The following is a 12,612-nucleotide window of genomic DNA, read 5'->3' as shown; positions in this document are numbered from 1 at the left end:
ATTACCATATTTTTTTAATTTGCTCTCCAGGCCAGTCAAAAAGACTAAACTTCTGAATAAAATGCAAATAACTCCCTGGAATCACTCCATTCTCGCTTTCCTACAGCAACACCTCAACCAACCTTTCAAACCCTTTACACAGCGGTCTACACTCTGAAGAAAACATCTCAACATCCTTCTTCACCACTCTGGCTAGATTAGAAATTCACTGCCTTCAGCTTTTCATTATTGCATACTAATAGATTTGTGCTTTAATACTTGCAACGTGGCCAAGTTGCAGCTGTCAGGAAACTCAGTTTGGGTTACTACAGCTGCTGTTCCTCAGCCACCCTGCACGTACTAAACCACAGGCTGAGAAGCACAACATACCTTGATTGCACATATATTATTCACGAATAACATATTAAAAACTCTGCAGTGCAAAAACTGTTTATAGATATTAAAACTCATATAGATTAGAACAAGTTTTACGAGGAGCAGCTGTGGGAACCGGGGCTGTTCAGTCTGGAGGAGACTCAGGGGGAACCTTACTGCTCTCTACAACTACCTGAAAGGAGGTTGTAGACAGGTGGGGTCAGTCTCTTCTCCCAAGTAACAAGCAACAGGAAAAGAGCAAACAGCCTCAAGTTGCCCCAAGGGAGATTTAGATTGGACATTAGTAAAAGTATCTTCACCGAAAGGGTGGTCAGGCACCCGAACAAGCTGCCCAGGGAGGTGGTGGAATCACCATCCCTGGAGGTATTTAAAGAACACACAGATGTGGCGCTTATGGTTTAATGGTGGGCTTGGCAGTCCTGGGTTAACAGTGGACGTGATGATCTCAAAGATCTTTTCAAACCTACGTGATTCTGTGATTAAATGCAACAGTGTGCAGATAACATGATTGGTCAGCTTCACAGTACCAAGCAGGAGTAAACCTAAGCCATTTCAGGCTTTTAAAATGGCTTTCTCTGATGTATCTGCAACAGAGGGATTCAGGTGTCACATCTATCTATCTACTGCAACATGATTCAATTTTTTCTTAATCCATAAGAATCCTAGGCTGTACATTCCCACTGGCAGAAATAATCTGGCTTCACATCACACCAGATTTTATTAGCAAGGGTTTCATCTTTCCTCCTACTTCCAGCTAGCACACATTTTTCACTTCCTCCATGGAAGGCAAGACCAACACATACCAAGTTTACACACAAGATTTTTCTTTACTGCTGTTGTGTATACAGCACCTGTTCTGTGGATGAGCTGAGCCGCTGTCTGCAATGCCGTCAGCCACACACCTTTCATGATCACTAATAAAGAAAAAGCATGAAGAGGTTAACAAAAGGCACAATTTATTTCTTCCTTATCAAACCTTGTATATTCAGAACAGCAGTTAAGTTCTTTACTAATAGCAGAGCTATGTATGTACCTGCTGTGTGAGGAAAGTCAGCCCTTAGTTTGAAAAAAAAAAGTGTTGCACAGTTGCCTTTTTCAGAATTGTCAGCAGGTTAACTTTTGCAATTGCCTCAAACTAAACGGCTTTCTCAAGACTGTAGTTTTGTACTGTGAATCTTCAAAAGCTGCTAAAGAGTTTTATTTATCGTAGGTAAAATCTTACATACAAACAAGTCCTCTCTTACCCTACCAAATTCTGAACCTAGAATAATTACTGTAATTGTTTAAGTCTTTAGATTCTAGTCAGAACATTGTTAGACATTAATTAGCCAAGGGCCATATATCAGTGCCCTATTTTAAATGATAATGCTGTAATTACTTATATACATATTACTTTCTTGAAAGCTTATGTTTAACAACATTACTGGACAGAAGGAGTTAACCTGTCTACCCGTAAACTTTGTCATTTGCAACATACCACTCTGTAGTTGCAGAACTGCCCAAGGTCATTTTTATTAGGGCCACAAGACGTCAGCTTACTTAATCTGGCACTGACTGCAAATTCAAAGGTGATAATATGGCACCACACTCATAACAGGCATTTCACTAGCAACAAACTTTAGGTGTTCCAGTGATCACCATTCTGGAACATAAAACCCCCTACCCTCAGTTTTCAATGATCATAGCTGCATGGCTGAACAGGACAAATAAAATTTCAGTGCATCTACAAGCAGCTAGCAGAGTCTGCTCATTGAAGTGTTTCAGATTTAAATGCTATTTTCTTTTCAAGCCCCATGCTGGCAAGACCTTAAAAACTGCAGACTGAAAAGTGGCCGGTAGTGCAAGCAAGACTTTGAACTAAAGATAATAAAACAGAAACTTGAGGTGGAGGAAAAGATTCACTTTTTATCAAGAACAGAATGGATCTCGGCTTTCCAAAAAGATCAGAGCTGGGATTTGTTGTGGCTTGGGGTTCTGGGGTTTGGTTTTGGGGGTTGTTTTTTTTTGGGGGGGAGAGGGGTGTTGTTTGTGTTGTTGGTTTTTTTTATCTATACATGGTGCAGACTCAAGCTTCAGCTTCTTTCTCAAAGAGCTTGCTGTTTAGAAGCCATGTTCAAAGAGTGACACCATCCTTTCAAAAAGTTTAAAGCCACTCACTCACCCATGCAACAATCTAAGGAGTCAACCTTCCACTTTGTTACTGATTTTCAGGAGTCAACTGCTTTTTCAGTTTCTAGTACTCACTGCAGTATTTAATTTACTAAATTACAGTTATACTGAGATACCCTGAATGCATGCAGAACTATATATGGGGAAATAAGTTTACTGCAAGTAACCTATTCCTTTATTTCCGAGAACACCATCTTTGAGACTGTAAAGGGCTTGCTAACATAGGTGTCTCAATTTCTACCAGGATACAGTCTCAGTCATGGTTAAGCAATAGATTCACCAGCTTCCTAAGCAACATGAATTAGTTGTTTAAAGTCTAGTTAACAAGAGATGTGTGACCACACCCCCAAACCAGCTGCAAGCAAAACCTGTTTTGAGATTTAAAGGAGCATAAATCCTAGTGTCTCTGCTTTTTTAGCCCATGAAGACCTTGTCAACTCCCTTTTCTTTGATATCTCACCCCCCACCATAATGAAAATAATGCTTTTATTTCTTATTTTCTTACTAATAACAGTAATACTATTAAACTTGGATCAGATCTTCATCACACTAGTAAAAACCTCAACAGCAGGTTTCACTAATTCTGATATTGCCTGAGGAAACTCTATAGCATTGTGAAATCAAGAAACATGCTTTTGCAGACACCCTACATAGGTTCAGGAAGTCAGGTTCAACAATACACTTGCAGGCAGATGGGAAAAACACCAGTTATACGTTGAGTAGGTAAGAAGATTTCAAACTTTACGCTACTGGCCTGATGACACACACAAACACTACAATCAGATAAAAGCAAGGTTGATAACACAAGCTTAGTTGCCGATAGCTATACACACAGGTAACTAACAACTTCCCAAGCTCCCTAAACTAAAATAGATGGCTCAAGTGACCTTCTGCCAATAAATCTGGCATATTTTAAATAAACTTGTCGATCACGCGCTGAAGTACTTTACATAAAGTGGAGCAAACTCCACTCCAAAAGCCCATGTTCAAAATATTAATAAAAGTATTTCAAACCACATCTACAAATGGGACAATATTACACACAGGTATTTCACTAGATGGAAAATTTATCTGCTGAAGTTACATATACTAGTATAATGTCGTCACCCTGCTATACAAAATGGTCACAATTAAAAAAAAAAAAAACACAAAAACAACAAATAACAGCTTTCTCAATGCAGGAATATAAAGTAATTTGTGAGGAATGGATTTGAAATCTTCAGTAAGACTAAGATGGAGATCCTCTAATCATGTTGGGTCTGCAATGCCCAACACAAACAAACAAACCAGGAAATTCCAGCAATAGTCTTAAATCACATCACACTTTTTTCAAGCAAAGACAGCTGAATAACTAGTTTACAGGCAACAGGCTTTTAACTTTAATCAGAAAACACTGTTCTGGTAGGTGAAGCACAGTTCCCAGGGCTCACTGTGTCAGTGTGATTTATGACCAGTCCCACCAGTAATTTGTGATGTGATTTTCAAAACTTGTAAATACAGACCTCAGGACAAGCCAGGTCCATGACCTTGTAAACCAGTGAGATCATCCATTGAATGCCACAGCATTTTGTATCTGGGATTGATACATCTGTAGTGAACAGGCTCACCCTTAAATCTTTACAGTATCATATAACAATCACACCTTTCTTCTCAAATACATAGTATACAAGAGGAGTCTCTTTAATGCTTCCATCCCTAGCTATTGCAATCCTTCTCCTGTTCGGAGAATTTTCACATCCTTGCAGCCACGCTTGGAACTGACAAGATTACAACAATGTCTGTAACTTTTCCATATGGTTTGAGTCACCGATTCTTCACTAACTGTTAAAATCAGTTTTATATAAAAGATCCAAGGCACTAGATAGTAAAGAGTGGAAAAAAAATACCTTTTCAAATACTTTTTTAAATGCAACAGTTTTATCTTACTGGAAGATACAACACCAACAGCAAACTTAGTCTTATATTCAAGAGCTTTCATAAAGACAAATTTTAGTAGAAAGTATTAATTTTAACTACCAATACAACTTTGGAGCCAGCTTACAGGAGAAAAAGAAGCAGCCAACAAGCCAAAACCCAATTTGGTTTAAATTTTTTTTTCAGTAGCTAATTTAACCACAACACAATACAGTTAAGCCACAAACACAAAGGAAAAGACTGTAAAAATATTCATTGGAAAAGGCTAAATAGAGAAAGAGATAGCAGAGTATTTCCAAAGATTATGACTTCTGTAAGTATTTCTGTCAAGAGAAGATGTTCTTCTGTTCAGTGTATTTTTATCTCGAGCCAAATGAAAAAGCAGCTGGTAGTGCCAGTTATGCGGCTCTGAGGGGTGGGGAGGAGGGGGACACACTCAACACAAAACGCACACTCCTCCCAGAATGTCCTTCACATTTGCTGTAACGTAGAAATTCAGACACCAGAAGCACTTATTCTGGGGCGATGGGGATCAACATCAGCATTTCATCCCTCTTCATTAATCATAAGTTAAATTTGGGGCACGTATTCCCCTTCCCCCCCCCCCCCCCCCGCCAAGAGTAAAGGAGGCTCAGCACCACATAAGACAACTGCTGACAGCAATGAAGGGAAGCTAGACCTCAAGACTTAGACTTTTCCATCTGATTTCTACTGCCAGGTAAAGTAAGGTTCCGCTTTGGCAGAGGCCATGAATCAGGACACAAGTATTTTACAGCAATCACTGGTTTCAAAGAAAAACTCAGAAACTCAGATTGACAACAAAGCAGCCCTTCTCACTCAAATCTTTTAAATGTTGGTCATGAAAGGATAAGCCTCACTCCCTCCCATCCTATATAAAAAAGATCCAAGCCTGTCTTATACTTCCTAACAATACTAAATTTTATATTTTCTTCACAGGCAAACTTAACGCTACCATTATAGAAGTGACATAAGCAATGAATGAAAAGTGACAGTAGGGAGAAAAATCACTGGTGGCAATAGAAAAGTAAGCAGCTGATCATTCCCTTTTTCATCAGCCAGAAATAATAACTCTCAACACTTTAAACTTCAGTTGAAACTGATCATTACAATTGGCAGTACAATTAATTTAATTTATGTAGTCATTTGTAAAGAATTAAGTGCCTGGCTTCTAGTAGTCCATGTTTTCCTGGTTATTTTAAGATCTGATACAAGATCCCATTCCTAAACTCGATAATTCTAACTCATTATTATATATTCTCCTGTACTCTGTTACAGGTGCTTAACCAAGCAGCAACAGGAAGATCACAAAAACCCAATAACCCCAAACACAGAATCACGTTCAGCATTTTTAAAGATTCTTTTGAAACTGTGCTGTACTAACAAACTATGCTCATCGCTACCCATCAAATTTCTGTCAGAGGGAAAATTGTTTAAAAGCAATGCATGTCAAAAAGAGCCGACACATGGTAGGGCTGACACTGAACCCTTTGGCAGAAGCCACGCTAACAAGCCAGTTACCAGCCTGAAAGGGAATGATTTAATTTCCTTATACACAAATGCATGTATTAATAGCAAATAAATAAATAAGAACAAGCATTGTTTTTCTACGCCAATTTAATTAACAATATACAAGGAAAATAAGTTCAACTAAAGAATCTTGTTAAAACTATGAACAGGTAAACAGAGCACTCTGGATTTTGCAGTAATGCATGTGCCTCCTGAATCTCCACAGCAGCTTTTTTGCCACCAAGAGAAACCTTTAAACAGAGTGAGGCTGCAATTCAGTAATCTTGAAGCCACTGCAAACTACCCAGTGTACTCAGCTGAGGCATTTTAGCTACTCCAAGAATTAAAGTAGGCATTATACAGAACAGTATCAAATGACGTGTAACTTTTAAATTAAAACCAAAAAATAATACCCAGGAAAGTGACAGCAGTTCACCACTGCAAGAAGTTAGCTCTGTATTTTAACGTGCTACCCAAAGAAATGCTTACGCTAACAAAGGAAATATTATTACTTGTCCTCATTATGTTTATTAAACTACACGAAAATATAGCAGACACATACCAGACCAAGATCCTAAGTTGTAACATTCTTTCAAAAAAAATGCAACTGTCTGCAACATGCCATAAAATCTGGTACCCTTCCCCTGCCTCCACCATTACAAAGTGCTTTGATTATTCAATTTGCTTATTATGGAAGGTATTTTTTTTGAAAGATAGATAGCCCCATGTATATATTTATATGAGTGTGTGCACATATGCATGTGTGTTACAAGCTATTCAGTTCTTATATCGAGACTGAGTGGAAATCACATCACCAGCCCATATCAGGGCTAACAACAAGGTGTCTGGCAGTGGTAAGAATTTCACCAATCTGTGTAAGTCAACATCCCAGCAGTCCAGCTCTAAATAGGGCCAGCATTCATTTTAAACTACAAATAGTTACTAAAGTCAAATATTTGTTTAAACACCAAAACATCTGCAATTGGACTGTATATCTCATGTGGGAAACCTTTAATAATGCTATTTTTTATCAGTTACCATGAAAGTAAATTCTCAATTAACAAAGAGTGAAGGAGTGGGGATTAAACACAGCCAGAGATAAAATCATTTTAATTAAAGCTTATCTCATGACACATTAGATATTCTGACTGTATTTTTATCTGAGTAAGTCCGTGCAACTGCATATAAGGGCAATTTATTACTGGGTTGACTAGGCTGTTAAAAAAAAACAAACCAGAAACAAAGCTGAATAAATGAACAAAAAAAAACAAGGCAAAAAAGTGTTTTACTAAGTAAAGGATTTTAAGACCATTATTTTATTTTAAGCTTAAACGTGGCATAGCTGTTTCTGATAAGCACAGTATCTGACTGCTGCTTAGCAAAGTACAGTGAACTGCAGGCAGAAGTATGTATTCCCAATGCTTGCACTAATTATTAAAACTTCCTGACTTTTCAAAGATTCAGTTTGTAGCTGTTCATACATGTAAACTGAAGAGGGATTTTTCCACCTAATAGGATCACTTCAGTAGTGCTTCAATTACGATGGATTTCTAACAACTTGCCACGGAAGTTTATGTCAGGGAACTACAGGATGAGACCAGACAAAGAAGGAAAGCCTTCTGTATTAGCATCCACTGGAAGGTTCTCTGGAAACAGCAGCTCTGGAAACAGTCGTGCACACAAAACCTGATCCCAGTTTCTGTGTTATTTCTACGGGGTTTGAATCATATCCTCCTTTAAGGCATGTTCTTTCTGTCACGCACTGCCTTGTAAAAGACTCATCAAATAAAAATAACAAACCGAAACAAACAGGAAAGAAGCACTGACTAAACTGATAAAACAACGACCCCGCATCCACAGCAAACAAAGGGTGCAAACTTCAGAACTGCCGTCTTCCAAGTTCTTTGTGACAACAGGAAGCAAAATGTTTTCTGGTACAAGTCAACAACATCCTGACTTCACATCACCTCCCACCAGCCGGGCGCCAAGCCCCCCTCAGCGAGGGGACAGACCTGTACCACTGTGTAGCGCTTGCCCCGGCCCAGGGGACCCTCGGCGAGCGGGGGGGGCAGGGCAGGGCTGGCGGGGGCCGTTGGGGCGGCTGACACGGAGGCGCGGAGGCTTCTTCGGCCGAGCGCGCAGAGCCGGAGCGGCGCGGCCCTGGCGGGGGACCGGGGGGGCAGCGCCCAGCCCCGGGCAGCCCGGCCGCGGGGGGCGGGAGTGGCCGGGGGGGAGGGAAAGGGGGCGGCGGGGGGAAGGGGACGAGGGGGGAGCATCGCCCCCTCCCCCCCCCCGCCAGACTTCACCCTCGCCTTCCCATCCCCCCGGCCCCTTCCCTTTCTCCAGCCGCCTCCTCCCCGAGCCCTTTCTCCCTGCCTCCCCGCTCGTCTCTTCTCTCGGCCGCCTTCTCTCCGTCCCCCACGTCTGCCTCCGCTCTCGCCCCGCTGGGGGAGGAAGGAGGAGGCCCAGCGCACTCACCTCTCCTTCTCCTCCCCTCAGCTGTTTACCACTCAGGGCTCCTCTAGCCCACAGGGCGCCGCCATCTTGGCCCTGCCTCCCCCTCCCATTCACTAGCAAACGTCTCCCCTCGGATCCCTCCGCCGCACAAACTAGTCCCGCCTCTCCGCCTCGCTCCCTTCTCGACCCGCGCCGCGCCCCTCACCGCCCCACTCGGCTCTTCCCCCTCAGGGACCCTTCTCCCTGGCGGGGAGCCGTGGGGGCGGGGGAGGGGGGGGTGGTGACTCCCTCCGCGCCCGCCCTCTCTCCCGCGGCGGAGGTATCCCGGCTGGGGAGCGATGCGGCCCGAGGAGGTCGCGTGATTCTGGGGGCGGTGCTGCGAGCGGGCGGGCGCGTCAGGCGGGGCGGGGCCGGGCGCGGCCGGTAAACAAGGCCCGGCCTGAGGGGAGCGGGGCAGCCGCGGCGGGCAGGGGGCAGCGTCTGGCTTCCCTAGGCGTCCCCAGCGGCCGGCCCGGGCCCCCACCCCTCCCCGGTGCCCAGCGGTTGCCCTGTGTCGCTGCCGAGCCCGTGCCCGCTCTTGGGCCGGCCGAGGCAGCTGTCAGGCCGCACCGTGAGGCGGGGGCCAGGCCCATGCCTAAAAGTGTTTATTAGTGCGCGGGTGTGGTGAGAGGGAATAAAAAGGGCTTAAAAGTGCCTCTGGGTGTGTGCAGTAACGGTGACAGGGCGGCTGGGCATCACAAGTCCTAGAAAGAAACTGCAGGGCAGGTGCCCAAACCTGGATTGCCTTCGAACTGGTGAATATGCAAAGCTCATCTCATTCTTCCTTTTTTTGGACCCCTAAGCCAAACCATGGACAAGAATAATTTTTTTCTTTCTGAAATAATGCAATGGTACGGCACAATCCATCCTTCCTTCCAGATAAAGAGTGTTTTGCCCTGTGGAAAATGTAGAGTAGGAAAGAAGAATGGAAATTACCTCAGGGAAGGCTTACCAGCCTTCGGTTTTGTACGCTGCACCCAACAGGTTTGCAACTCCACATTTCAATCCCTGGACTGGCAGGATCACAGTGTTTCTCATTCTCCAAGGAGAGGCAGCTCTGTGGGGATGCACCGAAGGTGCTTGGCAAGCTGCTGATAAACTTCTCAATCCATATGAATTCTCCTCAGTTGCCAGCAGGAATCGTGGACATTAAGTTTGCAAGGTAGAAACTGGGTGTAAGGAAATAAAAGCAGATTAGAATGCCATCTGAGAAGTATCGGCTGATTTTTAACTTCTGCAGCATCAGTTGTGGTGTTCCGCAGCTTTCATCCCTGCAGGGCTGAGATGGATCCTTCCCACTGCACCTGCAGTAGGTCATCCTGCTTCTGGATGAGATAGAATTGCTTGAAGCCAGCATGTTTTTAATCTAGTCCTCCTGCCTTGTGCATGACAATTAATATTTATTACAGTCTGGACTGAGCAATGGTTTTTTTTTCCTGCTGTGTAGAAGACATGTTTATTTAATCTGCCACAGAAAAAGAGTGGAAATTAGGATGAGCTTCAGAAAAGAGCTGGAAGCAATTAGTTGTGTTATTTTACTGTGTCTTAATTGCCATAATATTCAAATCGACAAAGAAAACATGGATGCTACAGGAGGGGTTTGATCCTAGATTTGAAAAGGAAAACAACTGCATTAAATGGACATGATGTGTTATAATTAACCTGTTTATTATTACTGAGTTACACATTTAATAATCTATTTACTTAGGAAGCACTGGAGCATATGAAGTGTAGTAAGAACTCACAGCAATACACAAGATTAAACTGTCCTGGGATGCCAGCAGAACTTGCTGTACATCCACCATGGCCCATGTGTGTCAGTGCCAGGACAAGCCTACATGAGCCCAGCTAAAGCCCTCTGCAGCTCTCTGTTCTCTGCTGACTCTGAAATGAGTGAGCAGGGAGAATTACATCACCAGGAAGAACATAAAATAAGAATGACCACAGGGGGTCAGCTCAAAGGTCCTTCTAGCCCAAAGTATATCTCTGGTACTCTTTTTTTTTTTTTTTTTTTTTTTTTTTTTTTTTTTAATTCAGCTTGTATAAATCGCCTTTTGATGGCAATTTCAATGGAGAGGAGAGGTGGTAAGTTTAACAGAAGCCATAAGCAGAAATCTAGGGAAGAGCAAGAACACAAAAAGCCAAGGCGATAGCTGGCTGTGCTCCCATCCTGCAACTATTTGCTTTGTAGGAACTCTTGAAATAAAATAAAGGGAGAAAGGGTGGGTGAGAGCTGAACCAGACTCTAGTGTAGTGATAACAGTAATATGCATAAAAGAGAGTATTTGTGCTCATTATCTCAGGGATCAGTTTGTATGCAATTATATCTGGGCTTTGTGAGGTGATGGCTACTTGGGGAAGCAGAACAGCTGATACAGATGTTTTATTTGCAGCTGCTCTACACACAGGTTACTGACACTGGGAGATGTAGTCATCCTCCAAAGGACTGTACCCAGTGCTTCTTGGAGCACCTCTGAAACCAGCTAGCTTGTGAGGTTTCACTGAACATGCTATTAGATTTATCACACAGCTAGTTCTCTCTATCATTTTGTGTGTGGCTGACTTGCTGTTGCTGTCTCTAGTTTAAGAGCCACATTCTGCAGCCATTTGCGCTTTATGTCAACGGGAAGTCTACGCTCAGGGGTGCTGGCAGAAGCCAGCTCCAATGTTTCATAAAATAACATCTCAGTCCTTTCAGCAGCTTGTCATTTTCCTGTTTTGTTTAATTCCTGTAACTGTCTTCATATGAAACCCTGAAGCTGCAATGTACATTTTGGTTTTCTGTTACAATGCTTGTTTTTGTAGCGGGAAATGTAATCCTTCAAATGCCTGTGTTTAAGAGGATGCAAATCAGCTTGCTAGCACAATGCCTTGGGAACGTTTCTTTCATGCAAAACCCAGCTAGATAAATAAGGAGGGGAGGGGGGAGAGGGAAAAAGGATTGTTTGCTTCTATAAACAACAAGAATTAATTACGTTCAGTAAATGACAGATGGGTTAAGATCAAAATCTGAATCTTTCTCAATGGGGGTGAAATCTACACTCCTGTCTCTGAGTTGCATCAAAACCCATTGCACAGCCTGTCTGGTGCCACAGGGCAGTGACAGGGTGCAATGACAAGAGCTGTGACTTGTGGCTGGCCTGGTAGAGAGTGCTAGGGCCAGCATGCCTGGCACCACTGCCTGCTACAGCAGGATGCAAAATACCTCTGTGATGAATCTCAAGTGCCTGCTCCATCGTCTGCCTACCACTGACACTGCTGCAGGACAGAAAAAGGGTTATTGCTTCCTGGTGCTTTCAGCACCCCAAGCTGCAGTAGGAAAAGGGACCCAAGTGAGTCCTGGTTTAATGCAACAGACTGTAGAAACAGCACAACGTGTTTGAAAGCTCACAGAGAGCAAAAAACCACCGTGCTATAAAGGTGTTTCTCTAACAGTGATATCCCGGTACTTGGCACTCGACGGCTGCATGTATGCTTATATACATTTTAAATTATAAACTTCTTGGAAGGTGTCTTTGCTGTCCCAGTTCCAGCCATGCACAGGGTGTGCTGTAGTGCAGGAAGGGACAACCGAGGGCACATACAGCTCGTGTTCTTGCACAGTCAGGAAGATTGCGATAACCAGAGAATACGTGAAATAAGGAATTACTTCCCCGCCCCCCCCCCCCCCCCCCCCCCAGCTTTTGGGGACATCAGCTCTCCTTGTTTGTCCCCAAACAAGAGTCATGCCAAAGATTCTGAAAAAAAAAAAAAAAAAATCACTGCTCTCCAGCTCCTGCTCCCACCTCTGCTAGAGAACAACCAGGTCATCTGAGAAAAGTCACTCTGCATCTGCTTCATTCTCCCTCCTTCCACCCTGCCGTTGGGGGGGGGGGGGGGGGGGGGGGGGGGGCTTGGCAGTCAATTATTTCACATTTGCAAACCCATTTTCAAACCTTTTTTGAAAGCAAGTGATAGAAGTGCAAATTCTTATTATTGCTCTTGAAGAGCTTTTTGCAAAGATGCTTGTTAATGAGCTTTCTTAAATCTATATTTATATCCTATATACAGCTGTATATAGATAGAGCAATGCCTAAAATATGTATGGATTGCACACACATATGCCTAGGAAAATGAAGGCTGATTAACACA

The 12,612-nt window shown here is 43.2% G+C and overlaps 1 protein-coding gene across 4 annotated transcripts in view; it reads right to left on the bottom strand.

Annotated features, from left to right (window-relative positions):
- TSC1 (TSC complex subunit 1) overlaps positions 1–8,592 on the bottom strand; it is a 29,025-nt gene extending 20,433 nt beyond the window's left edge. For 2 of the 4 annotated variants that reach the window (XM_040605262.1, XM_040605261.1), the window contains exons 1-2: positions 8,464–8,592; positions 1,227–1,289 (exon numbers count right to left, since the gene is read on the bottom strand). The gene's annotated coding sequence lies outside the window, so the exon portion shown is untranslated. Of the gene's footprint in view, positions 1–471; positions 494–1,226; positions 1,290–8,463 lie in introns of those variants that run through there. The other 2 variants (XM_040605259.1, XM_040605260.1) reach the window with 2 other exon arrangements.
- Between the last annotated feature and the right edge of the window lie 4,020 nt (positions 8,593–12,612).

The sequence above is a fragment of the Falco naumanni genome, chromosome 9 (assembly GCF_017639655.2).
Source record: "Falco naumanni isolate bFalNau1 chromosome 9, bFalNau1.pat, whole genome shotgun sequence".
NCBI classification, from domain to species: Eukaryota; Metazoa; Chordata; class Aves; order Falconiformes; family Falconidae; genus Falco; species Falco naumanni.
Note: the sequence above shows the minus strand (reverse complement) of the source record. Positions and strands in the feature narration are given on the sequence as shown.